General features: G+C 40.3%; 1 long non-coding RNA gene across 2 annotated transcripts in view; it reads right to left on the bottom strand.

Moving 5' to 3' along the window:
- Positions 1-2,261: 2,261 nt before the first annotated feature.
- LOC106845780 (uncharacterized) overlaps positions 2,262-12,522 on the bottom strand; it is a 108,812-nt gene continuing 98,551 nt past the window's right edge. The window contains exons 3-5 of one of the 2 annotated variants that reach the window (XR_011493552.1): positions 8,223-8,321; positions 6,273-7,113; positions 2,262-2,615 (exon numbers count right to left, since the gene is read on the bottom strand). This is a non-coding gene — a long non-coding RNA (uncharacterized lncRNA). Of the gene's footprint in view, positions 2,616-3,212; positions 7,114-8,222; positions 8,322-12,522 lie in introns of those variants that run through there. The other variant, XR_011493551.1, reaches the window with a different exon arrangement.

Raw genomic sequence — 12,522 nt, 5'->3', positions numbered from 1 at the left:
GATATTTTGTTCTCTTTGGGTAGCTGTGAAATGTTTCTCAAATTCTTATATCAGAAATGCTAAGCAACCAAAGTAACGGCAATGATATTTCTGCTTGAAAAGCCTAGGGTATAATTAGACCTTCTTCCTGGCTGCATAACATCCAACCACTGTTCTTTCATCTTTCCAGATAGTTTCTGGGAGCCACCTAACCCATCCTAATAAATCCTTTCCACTGAAACTAGCTAGAGTGAGTTCTGTTCTCTGCAACGAAGAACCTTGACCAATAGTCATATATTAAATTATCTCATGTACTGAGACACTTTACTGTATTCACTCTTTCATTTCATTGACCCATTTTGAATCCATTTGGATCAATATCGATACACTCGTCAATAGCATGTTGATCTTATCACATGGATTTATACTGTGTTCTCAGATCTGTTTATCTCTTTTTTTTTTTGCATTTCTCAGAAATTTATACTTCCATTTGAACTTTATGATTATTTTATCACCCTAGTCAACAAACAGAATAAGAAAAAGAAACGTAAATCTCAACTGAGTAAAACTAAGAGACTTCTTTAAACTCTAAGCCTCAATATATGAAGACAAAGTCAATGAAAAAATGGAAAATGGCTTAGAAAAGCTGAGGACAGTCAGACCAAGATGCTCACAGAGTAGTGTAATAATCATGACCCTGAAGAACCCTTGACAAGGTAACAAATTGGTGGCCCCGATCATGCTAAACATTGTGGGGGAGTGCTAGAACCATGAGGTTAGCATAACAGCGTAAACAAGAAGAAATCAAACTCCTAAAGATCCATTCCCACTCCTTTCTCACAGTTAAGCAACTATCTTTTCTCTTCCCCTTTAGGAAATGGGAGGCACAGTCTCTAGAGAAAATGAACTATGGAAGCTTTGGACTTGGGGCCACCAAACACGGAAGGTGTAGGGCAGGAGTCAGCAAATTTTTTTCCGTAAAGATCCAGATAGTAAAGATTTTAAGCCATATGGTCTCCGTCACAGCTACTTAACTCTGACAGTGCAGCATAAAAGCAGCTATAAACAATATATACTTATACAAATGAGTGTGGCTGTGCGCCAATAAAACTTTATTTACAAAAACCGTATTTATTCAAAAAAACACGTGGTGGGCTGTTGAGTAAAAAGGGAATTAAGCAAAAAGTCTCCCAGCCCTCCTCCTCTGACCAAGAGTTAGGTCACTACATCACACTATCTCCTAGCCCTCACCCCCTCAAAAAAGGAAATTGGAAATCAGTGAATGAGAATATTCTTTCTTCAAGAAACTGAAAATCTCAATAGCAGACATCTACAACTACTAATATTTAGTGTCACTGATAGAAAATCCAACTGGTCCATCATTTGTCAAGCCGGATGAGCCTGACCCAGGGAGTCCGGGTGGTGGGCAAACTCCAAGCAGCTTTCACTCTAGGGCCGGGGAACCAGCCTCATTTTCAAATCTGAACAGATAGCAAAAGATCCCCTGACATTTGAGGAGACCATCTAGCATAAAAGACAGATACCTAACAATCAAATAGAAGACAGACAACACAGGGGAGAAAGGACAATTTCAGAGAAAGTCTAATTCATATCTCCAGAGAGACTTGGTCATTTTTAAACACTTATTTATTGAGTGCTGATCAGGTGCCAAACATTTTTCTACATGCAAGCAATATAGCGGTGACCAAAATAGATAAAAATATTTAACTTAACGAAGCTTTCTTCTAGAGAGAAGACTGAAGAATATATCATACCCATAAAACAAAATAAGAATACTATTTTTAAAAAGAATAATTATAAAATGAAAAATATTTATTGATGGTTTAAAATTTGGCAGTTAAAATGTTGTAAATTTAGTAAAAGTGTTGGAAGATAAAATTTGGAACTTCCTTGAAAAATAGACAGAAGAAATAAATTAGAAGGAAATAAGATAGAATAGAAAATTAGAAGGCTGACGTGAGAGGTCCAACAACCAACAGATAGGAATTTTAGGAAAAGAAAATATAGAATACGAAAAGGAAGAAATTATCAAATCAATAATACACAAAATTCTCCAGAGCTAAAAGGTGAGTAACCAAATCAACAAGGCCCTCAAAGTACCCACACAATAAGTGAGAATTATCCACATCAAGGCACATTTCTGTGAAATTTCAGAATTCCAGAGAAGATCCCAAGAGTTGCCAGATAGGAAGAAACAGTCACATTTGAAGATCTGAGGGTAAAAATCATCAGATAACTCAAAAAACTGAAAATTGAACAATACCTTCAATTTTTTATTGAAAATTATTTCCAACTTAGAATTCCTTACCCAGCCAAAATATCAATCAAGTGTAAGGGTGGAACATAGACATTTTCAGACGCTCGAAATCTAAAAAGGAAAATGCTGTCTCTTTTGCCATGTCCATGGAAACTACTGGAAGATATGTTGCACAAAGAGCAAGGAAGGTAGGACAGAGAAGTTCCAATATTTGAAAGAGAAATGAAGGTGGGTTCCAAGATATTGATGAAAGAAAGTTGCAATACTCTGCATGTGGGCACATAGTCATCTGGGCAAATGACTAAAAAGTCTCCAGTCCATGTTGGGGCATAAGGATGGAGGGCTCCAGGAGAAGTAGCTTCAGGAAAAAGAAAAGAAAATTATATTTTATTTCACAGGTTTTTTTCATATGGAAATTTATGTTGGGAAACATTGTACAGAATTTAGAAAATGTTAGAAGACAATCATAGGCTCAAGGAAAACTTCACAAATTAAAAAAAGAAATTATTAATGATATGCAAAACAAAAATGTATACAAAAAAGAAAATATAATACTAACGAAATACTCAGCTTAAATGTGAACAATATTTACATAGTTATAATAACAAAAACACTGAATATGGGCTTTATCATCTTTATTGAGGTACAATGTATGTGCAATAAACTGCATTCAAGTTATATGATTAGATGAGTTTTTAATATATAATTACACCCATTAAACTACTGCCACAATAAAAATATGGAATATTACCATTACCACCAAAAGACTCCTTACATCCGTTTGCAGTCCATCCCTCTCTCTGTTCCCAAACCTAGGCCATTGTTTATCTGTTTTTGTCACTATAGATTAGTTTGCATTTTATAGAATTTTACACAAATAGAATCACACTCTTTCAACTCAGCCATTGTACTCCTAGGTACCTAAGAAAAATGAAAACATGTCCACACAAAGAATGGTATACAATGTCCATAGTAGCTTTATTCACAATAACAACAGCAACAACGAAAACCTGGAAACCATCCAAGCATCCACCAAGAGGAGAATGGATAAATGAAATACGTCGTGTCCATATGGTGGAGTACTAGTCAGCAACAACAGCAACAACAAAATACGATCGAGCAACTTACCAAGTAGTCCTATTTATTCCTTGCAAAAGTCTCTTGTGTTTTCTAGGTATGTAATCATTTTACCAGCAAAAATGTATATTTATTCTCTTTTCTAATGTTTGTGCCATTTATTTCATTCCTTGTCTTATTGAACTCGCCTGAACATTCTAAATGACATGGAATAATGCTCATTGCAGTCATCCCCGCCTAGTTCCTGATTTTAGTTGAAATGGTTTGTTATTTCTCTAATTATGATATTTGCTGTCGGTTTGGGGGACATGGTCTGTATTATATTTATTACATTCAAGTCCCTTTCTTCTATCTATAATTTACTTAGAGTTTTATTATAAATGAATCCTAAATGTCTCCAGAATCTATCGATACATTGAGTTATTTTCTCTTTAAGTTGTTCATTTAGTAGAGTATATTGATGAATTTCCTAATGTGGACCCTAGAATAAAATTTACTGCATCACTCTTTTGATGCATTGCAAGGTCCTGTTTCCTAGCATTTACTGAACATATTTGTATCTATTTTCACTAGTGAGGTGAACTTAACATTTCTTGCTTGTGCTATCTTTTCAGATTTTCATACTGGTTATTCTGGCTGCCTGCAACAAGTTGAGACGATTTCTACCATGTTCCGTGATCTGGAATTGTTTAACTAATAGTGCAATTACCTGCTCTTTAACAATTAGGTAAAACTAAGCTGTGATTCATTCTGCTCTCAATGCCTTTTCCAACGGTGCCTCTAATCACTTTTCCAATCTCATTTATCGGAAATTGCCCTACAAATTTTCTTCCTCTTAAGTCAAATTTGACAAATTACGTCTTATTATGAAATCATCCCTTTTTCTGGATTTTAAATGCATTTTCACAGGAGTTGGATATAAGATTTTTAATGAACCATTTCATTTCTTCTGTATCTGAAAGTATCTCCTTTCTGATTTCAAATCTCATGTGTTTTTACCCTCACCCTTTTTCTTTAGAATCAGGCTCAAAAGGAGTTAACTTAAAGGAGATCCAGCTTTTGAATGTGTTTATCTTTCCTGCTATTTCTTTCTATTTCAATGTGTAATTGTTGAACAAACGGATGGTAGTCATGAGCAAATAGCTTGGTGTTGGAGATCATCCGGGAGAAAATGTGTTAAGTGAGAAAGGTGGAGGCCTCTTAAGAACACCAATGTCTAAGGGTGAACAGGAAAAAATACTAAAGATTTCAAAGAAGCAATCTGATAAGTAGGAGAAAAACCAGGAAAGTGCAATTTCACAGAAGCCAAGATAAAAGTGTTTCTAGAAGAGAGCCTTGTCAACAGTTCCAAATGCTGCCCAGAGGGGATTTCTTGCCTAACGACTTAAAGTAAGTGTTTGTTAACCATAGCTACAAAGAGGTTGTGGATGACACTGGCGAGAGTGGTTTCATGGAAAGCGAGGAGAAGAAGCCAGGCTTCCACGGGTAGAAAAGTAAGAGAAACGTGAGAAAATAAAGATGAGTTACAGAGACCTCTTAAAAGACCTTTGGCTGAGTGGTTAAGAAGGGAGAGGGGACAGTAACTGGAAGAAGGCATGGGGTAGAGAGGCATTTGTATAAAAAGGTGAAAGCCTCAAGGATATTTCAGTGTTGACAGGAATCAGCCAGTAAAAGGCTGGGTGGGAGGTACAGGGAGGAAATGCGATGCAGAGCCCAGGCGCAGTGTTAGACTCTGAGATGAGAGGGAAGCCTGTTCCCCTGTTACAACACGCAGGAGGATAGGACATCTGGGGGTGGGTGATGGGGGGGAACCTGCTTTTGTAGCCTTGATGGAAGGAAGTCATGGGCACTTGACGGCCTCTAATTCCTCTCCGAAGTTCCTGGCAGAGTCTTTGCTGAGAACAAATGGGAAATGGTAGGGTTGGAGGCATCAGGAAGTAGAGAAGCACTGGAAATAGCCACAGTGAGTTTGGGGAGAAAGCTCTAGGTTGGGAGCTGCAGAAGAATTTTGTCAGTGTCAAGAGCCTAGTTAAGCTGGAGACCACACCGTTATGGGGCAACATAGGCGCGAAGGTAAACAGATGAATGGATCCAGGGCTGTCTGTGGGTGGGACAGGCCTGAGTGATGACTAGTGTTTGCCAGCAGATTCTCACAGCTCGTCCAGCTTCTCCCCACTCTTTACCCAAGTAGCCACAACTCCAAAACCTCCTCTTCTACCTTTGCTATGGGAAAAAAAGAAATAAGCCTGTATTGGACTTGTTGGGACAAACTCTCTTTCCATCTCTCAGGGCCAAATTCCACAGTGGAGACTAGAAGAGTGACATAGTCTGGGGTCTGTTCCTTTTAGGAGGAGTCTTCCCAGACAGCAGTGGGGTAAGCAGCCTCTAGCAGACCTACGCCAGACCAGGGCCAAACTCAAGATAAGAAGGACGAGGGGCTGACATGGACTTTTGCCACTTGAACCATATTTTCTTTTTCTCTAGTGATTTAGAAATAATCCATCTGGACTTTATTTTATAACAGCTATTCTTAAATTTTATAAAAGAAAGAAAAACATATACGTGTGTTTTTGTGTGTGTGCATGAATTCTATGCAAAGATCCTGTAATTAATCTAGTTACATGGATAGGAAAAAGACTAAATGGATATATACAAAACATTAGCAGAAAATGAAATTTTTCTTCTCTATATTTTCAACAGTGAACCTGTACTCATTTATAATAAGAAGAAAATCAATAAAATGTGTTTTTGAAGTCATCACATTTGAACCAATATTTTTCTAATAACCAATTTCAAAAATAAAACAATGTTCTGGTGTCTTTCTTTTGCGTTCAGAAAGAATTTTCAAATATTCCTTCCTCATTCCTGATTTGATTTTCTATAAAATAAATTCTTCTTTGAATGAATTTTTAAATTCCATTCAAGCATGTTTACTCACCTGAAATTCTTTTCTTATCTCATTTATTTTTAATTACTGCTTGGTCTCAATCTGTTCTCTTCTCAACTCTAATTTCTTACTACTCATCTTTCTTCTCCTTTTTCCATGTTTCCTTGAGTTTTGAGAGTACAAAGCATGTGCTGGTAAATAGTTTTTTTCTGTTTATTATAGTAATATTATGAACAATATTTCCTTCTGCCTCTTTTTTGCCTTATGTGACATAATATCTTCACAGAACCCATATGGTTTGCATTTAATTTCCGGTTCCTTGAGTGCTGGGAGATACATCAGCAACTATTTCTCCACACTGTCTTCTTGGATGCTGTTAACATCAGCATCTGGGATCTAAGGCTCCAATCTCGGCCAGTTCAACAATCCAGCACCCTGGGAAGAGTGGAGAAGGGCCTGGGACCAGGGGAAGTTCCTCTCTGCAGGGTGCTTTCTGGGTTTTTGGTGAAGTCTCTATGCTGGTGTCAAACCCAGTGTAGCACAGCTTCCCTTTAATCGCTTTGGGAAGCAGTCCTGCCACCACAAGGAGAAGACGCACCCATAGTCACCATGTTCAAGGACTTGTCGCAGAAGCCCTTGACCTCCAGGGCTCTAGATAAATTTGCTTCTAATTTCCCCTGGTTACTTTCCAGTGCTCTCCAACAACCTCAGAGAAGAAACTGACTTCAAGAAGAGGGCGATCCCTGCCACCGCTGGGCCCTGAGGCCTGCGCCTCCAGAGCTCCCACATGGCTGCCTGAGAGCTGCCCCTCTTCCTGCTCTGTGGTGCCATCCCTGCATCCTTTCTGCTCAGTGGCTGGTACAGTCCCCAGCATGGCGTCCGTGAGCTCGGCCTGCAGAGACGTAGAGATTCCAAAAGAGGTATTTACCAGTCTTGTGTCCTGCTTCCACCTCCGCCCCTCATCCCTCCAGGTGAGGGGGTGTTCATGGGGTGTAGGACCCCTGCTTTCTGTCACTTGCAAAGCCCTCTTGACCTTCTTTAATTGAAATCCACCAGTACTGTATCTAGAGGAAACCACTCTATGTTTCCAACATGAGAATCACACTCCTCTAGCTTTCAGTGAGAACGCGGGCATCACGCCTGATATTACTGTTGTTTAAATGCTCAGTGCTTTCAAGATGCCTTCACTAACTGGATGGACACCCCAGTGGACAAAGGTATATACTCTCCTTGGTAAAGAAGCAATTGCTTCCCTTTCACTTCTGACGAAAACCTAGCAACTTCTGATGGCAGTGGTCCTGTCATGACCACTTGAACTCTGGGACGTGATAAGTCCAGGGTCTCAAACATTTGATCTGATTTTTCATACCTTTCACCAGGGAGCTGCCAATAATTTTTGGTATCATTTAAATCCACTGGTGACATATTCAAGCACGTGGTGATTCCTTGTCTCACCCACAGTTTTAAGGGAAGAAGGTGAGATTTCCTGAGTCCTGCTGGCAGGGGGAAACTTTCCCTGGCCCTGTGTCAACTTGCCTTTTACTTAAGGAAAACTTGAAAGTAAAATGTGATATATATATATATACATATATTATATATTTATATATTATATAAATATATATATATTTAATTATATTTTTATCCCTGATCTTTCCCTCACTATTCACCTTTTTTGTGTGTGTGAGGGAATATATTACCATTGCATGTTTAGAAATTTCCCCTGTAATTTTGATAATATTATTATTGTGATTGCTATGCTTAATTGTAGAAACCATTTATATTTCTTTGATTAAGCAGTAAATATTTACAAAGCATTGTCCAATTTATGTCTTCTTTAAACATAAAAAAGAAAATTTTCTCTTTCAAAGTGAAATATTTTACCAAATAATAGAAATTTAGAGTTCTAAGTATACAGTAAGACTTCTGTAAATCAATGAATTGTAGAGTTTAACCTGGGGCAAGATCCTCAGAGATCATCTAATCAACCACATCCACACTTACCTTTTTCTTTCAGTAACAAACAGCCACCACTCCGGCTCCAAACTTCCACCCACATGACACACGCCCTCTGCTCAGCTCCCTGGGCAGATACTGCTTATTCTGAGGAACAAAAGGAATAAGAGTGGGAAAGATAGCTAAGTGCTCATTACTTTTTTCTTTTTTACAGCTGTTTTTTATTTATTGAGGTCATAATAATTTATAACATTGTGAAATTTCAGTTGTACATTATTATTTGTCAGTCATCATACATATGTGCCCCTTTACCCCTTGTGCCCACCCCTCAACCCCCTTCCCCTTTGGTAACCACTAATCTGTTCTCTTTGTCCATGTGTTTGTTTATTTTCCATATATGAGTGAAATCATGCAGTGTTTGTCTTTCTTTGTCAGGCTTATTTCATTTAACATCATACCCTCAGGGTCTATCCATGTTGTTGCAAATGGGACAATTTTGTCTTTTCCATGGCTGAGTAGTATTCCATTGTATGTATATACCACATCTTCTTTATCCAATCATCTGTCGATGGGCACTTGGGTTCCTTCCACATCTTGGCTATTCTGAATAATGTTGCAATGATCATTTTTTACCACTTTCATCCTCTCTTAGGAAGAGCATTCCTACATACTATTTCTGCAAAGATCTTGCACAAACCACCCCCCAAATATTTCTCTCTTGAATGAATCCCATCCATCAGGGCCCTTGGTAGAATGTTACACCTGTTTTGGTAAGTTCTCCTGCCTTTGAATTTACCACTCATTTCTAAATATCATCTAGATTTCCCCAAAACAGTACTGATTTGGGCATCCTTATGGCACCCTATTAATAGTGAGAACCTTTACTTCGTTGCCTCTTATCATCACTTTAAACTACAAATTCTTTGGATCCTTGCTACTCAAAGTGTGGTCCATGGACCAGCAGCATTAGCACCACCTGGGGGCTTCTTAGAAATGTAAAATTTCAGTCCCCACCTGACCTACTGAATCAAAATCTGCATTTTAGCAAGCTCCCCAGGGGTACACTAAAGTTTAAGAGGCATTGCCTTACTTTTCTGTCAAGACCTTGCCATTTGTTACAGAGAATGTCCAGAAATAGTTCACAAATATGTCACACCTTCTATGATGTGATACAGGCCATTCCTCTCTCTTCTGATCTAAAAGAACTCTTTGGTGATATACACAGTTGAGTCATTCACTGTGTGTAAGGGACCAGGAAGGCACCTTCTACTGTGCCCTACATCCACTGCTAAGCCACCTGCTGTTGGACAGCACTGCTTGCCTCTCATCACCCCAGCATCGCATCTGCTCACGCAGGTGGGTTAGACCCTTGAGATTCAAAGGATCACTAGGCCTCTGGGCATCAAAGCACCTCTGTATTCCCAACCCAGGAAGAGGGAATGCATCTCACCCCATTTATGTGATACATGGGCTAAGCAATGCTATTGCACCCCCATGTCTTACAATTTTTCAGTGAAAACATCTTTCAGATTTTATTTGCATCATGCTTTCCCCCTAAGATTGGATCATGAACTGAGGAGTTGTGGTCGTGGAGCCACGGACCAAGCTAAAGACGTCAGAATTCATTCACTGTCTCATTAACTGACTTATTCATTTATCCATTCAAAGAGGTATTTATTGAATGCCCATCACATGTCAGGCATTGTGGTAGACCCTGGTGATGCAGCATCTTCCTTCCTGGTGGGGCCTTGTAACTGGGTCAAACCCTGTGCCTCTAGTGAACTCTCTCCTAGGAAGCTTCTCAGGCCCCCATGCAAAAGGATTCCAAGCAATAGAGTCAAAGCCGAATAGACTCAGACATTCTAGTTGTTTAAGGAGTATCTCGAGAAGAAGGTGGTTCTAACTATCTATCTATCTACCCACCTATCTATCTCACAACGTCGTTTATTAGATTCTAAGTTCCCTCAGAACATGGGTCATATGTTTCCCAACCAAAAATATCTCTAAAGCAGTATTTTTTAAAACTTCAACTTTTTAAGACCATATGAGAGTGTTTGTCAAAATGAGGTCCTGGACTAACTGAATTAGCACACCGGAATTTGTTTTTTTTAATCCATGAAACGCTTGAAATCCTACAACAGAATTGCCAGGAGTGCTTGAGATACAGGTTCCTGGACCGCACCCTAACCTTCCTCATTCTGAATCCAGGCAGCACACAGATACCATAAGTGGGATCCTGGGGCATTTTCACGTGTGAAAATGTGATTCCTCAGCGATCCTGAGGCATGATGGAGTCAAGCAGGCTTTCATATCTGCTTCGGTTTACATATTGGGCATCTGCGGAAATGTTATTTTGAATAAGGATTATGTCATTGCTTAAAGGAAAAGTTTGATGATAATTGCTCCAAAGCACCCTACACACAAATACAGTGTGGAATGAGATAAGAAATGAGGAGAAATCACCAAATCTTTCGAAGAGTAAAGCCGGACAGACATGGAGGCAAGCGGAAGCTGAGCGCAAGGTGTCCACAGAAGTGCAGACCAATCTCAATGAGGAGCCCAGCGTCGTTCCTGTGGCCCTCCAGGGTCGGTGTCCAAAGGCTTTAGCCAAGTAGTAAGTTCAAAGAATTTTGGAACCCTTTAATGAGTGGTCCAGACAGAGCTGTAAAGACTACTTTGGGGTCCCGCTGGGTCCCTCTGAGGGCCTGTAACTTCGACCCTATAATGTACCCATGCCACTCTTAAGAAATTCTGCCCGGTCTTCGCCAAAATCCCATCTGAGCTGAGAACAAGAGCACAAAGGGAGACCTTTGAGCTGGTATCTTTCCTGCTCTGAGCCTTATTATTCTCATCTGTAAAGCAAAAGAGATGAGCCAAGCGTCCCCACGTCCCCGCAGGGGCAGCTTTCTGAGCCTACGGAAAATGGCCAGCCCAACCTAGAACCTAAGCATCCATGAACCCAATGTAGGTTTCAGCACAAAGACACTTCTGAGTTTCTATAAATCAGAACAATAGATGATAACTGGTCAGCCTCCTTTGTAGAAATAGGGCATCAAAGATGAAGCATGGGTGTTTTAGGAAACAAATGACTGCCTTCAAAGAAATGGAGGGATTCCTCACATCTCATGAAGATGCCCTCTCTCTCTAGGGAACGGATGGAGAAAATGGCTGTAATCGTTGCCAATGCCAGAGTGTCTTTGAGAGGAACAGACACTGTGGCGCAGGCACTGGCTCCCTTACAGACACAACCAGCTCAAGGAAGAGCCAGGGGTCCGTTTGGTAGCCTCAGCTCACTCGGAGAAACCATTTTCACTGACATTTCTTGGGGCCAGATCTAGATTCCAGGGCAACTTTATGAGGTTCTGCTATAAGGTAATGAATAGATTTTTACCAAATGTTCCAGAACTTACAGAAGCGAGTGTTGAAAATACTCCTTTTGTAAATTCCTCCAGAGCCCACAGCAGCTCTTAATCCTCTGAGTGGATTTGAGGCTTAGAAACAGGCAACAGACAGTTTGGAGCCAAGGAAGGTGAATTAGGTCAGCACCCAAGCCCAGTGTTTGGGGTCACAAAAAGGTGAAGATTTTCTTATAATGAAGATGTACTTTTATGATAAGTCAAAGTAAATCCAAAAAACTCAGACTGACTTCCTCAGGTGACTCAAATTACTCTTGAAAGTAATACACCAAGAGGAAAACAAGGTGGCTGGTGGCAACGGCAGCACCATTAGAATTCACACACAGCTGCCCAGGGTGATGCTACTGTGGGAAATAACCCTCGCTACGCATGCTGGCATTTTGTTTTAAAAGGTCTTAGCAGAGTCCTGAAACAAACACCCTGTTCAGAGACTTTCACCACCGTGAGGCACCACCACCCAGAAAGCCCATGGTCCGAGGGCTTCTAAATCCTCAGTGGTTCTCTGCTGCGTCAACCACTCAAGGCACAACCCAGCCTCCTGCTGGAGACCCCAGCATGGTCCTGATGCTGGGAGAGCTCTGGGAACGGAGAGGAACAGGACCTCAGGCTGGTTTCCCGGAGGTGGGGCTTCTCCACTAGAGCTTTGGAGCAGGAAAATGGGTATTCATGGCCAGAAAAAGGACTAGACTATTCAACAACCTCCTTCCTAATCCCTCTGGACCCGTCTTGCCTCCTTGCACACAATCCTACATTGCTGTCAGAGCAGGCTCTCTAATCGCCGAGTTGTACCCTTGACTCATAGATGCAAAGCTGACTGATGGCCTCATCACCTCATTCACTTAAATTGTGAATCCACTTGCATGGCACACAACATCCTTGCCCGACTGCTTTTCTGGTTAACCTGGTCACCTGCCACCCCTCCAATTTATAGT

Source organism: Equus asinus, chromosome 13, assembly GCF_041296235.1.
Source record: "Equus asinus isolate D_3611 breed Donkey chromosome 13, EquAss-T2T_v2, whole genome shotgun sequence".
NCBI classification, from domain to species: domain Eukaryota; kingdom Metazoa; phylum Chordata; class Mammalia; order Perissodactyla; family Equidae; genus Equus; species Equus asinus.
The sequence above is the reverse complement of the archived record's forward strand: the minus strand, read 5'-3'. Positions and strand labels throughout refer to the sequence as shown.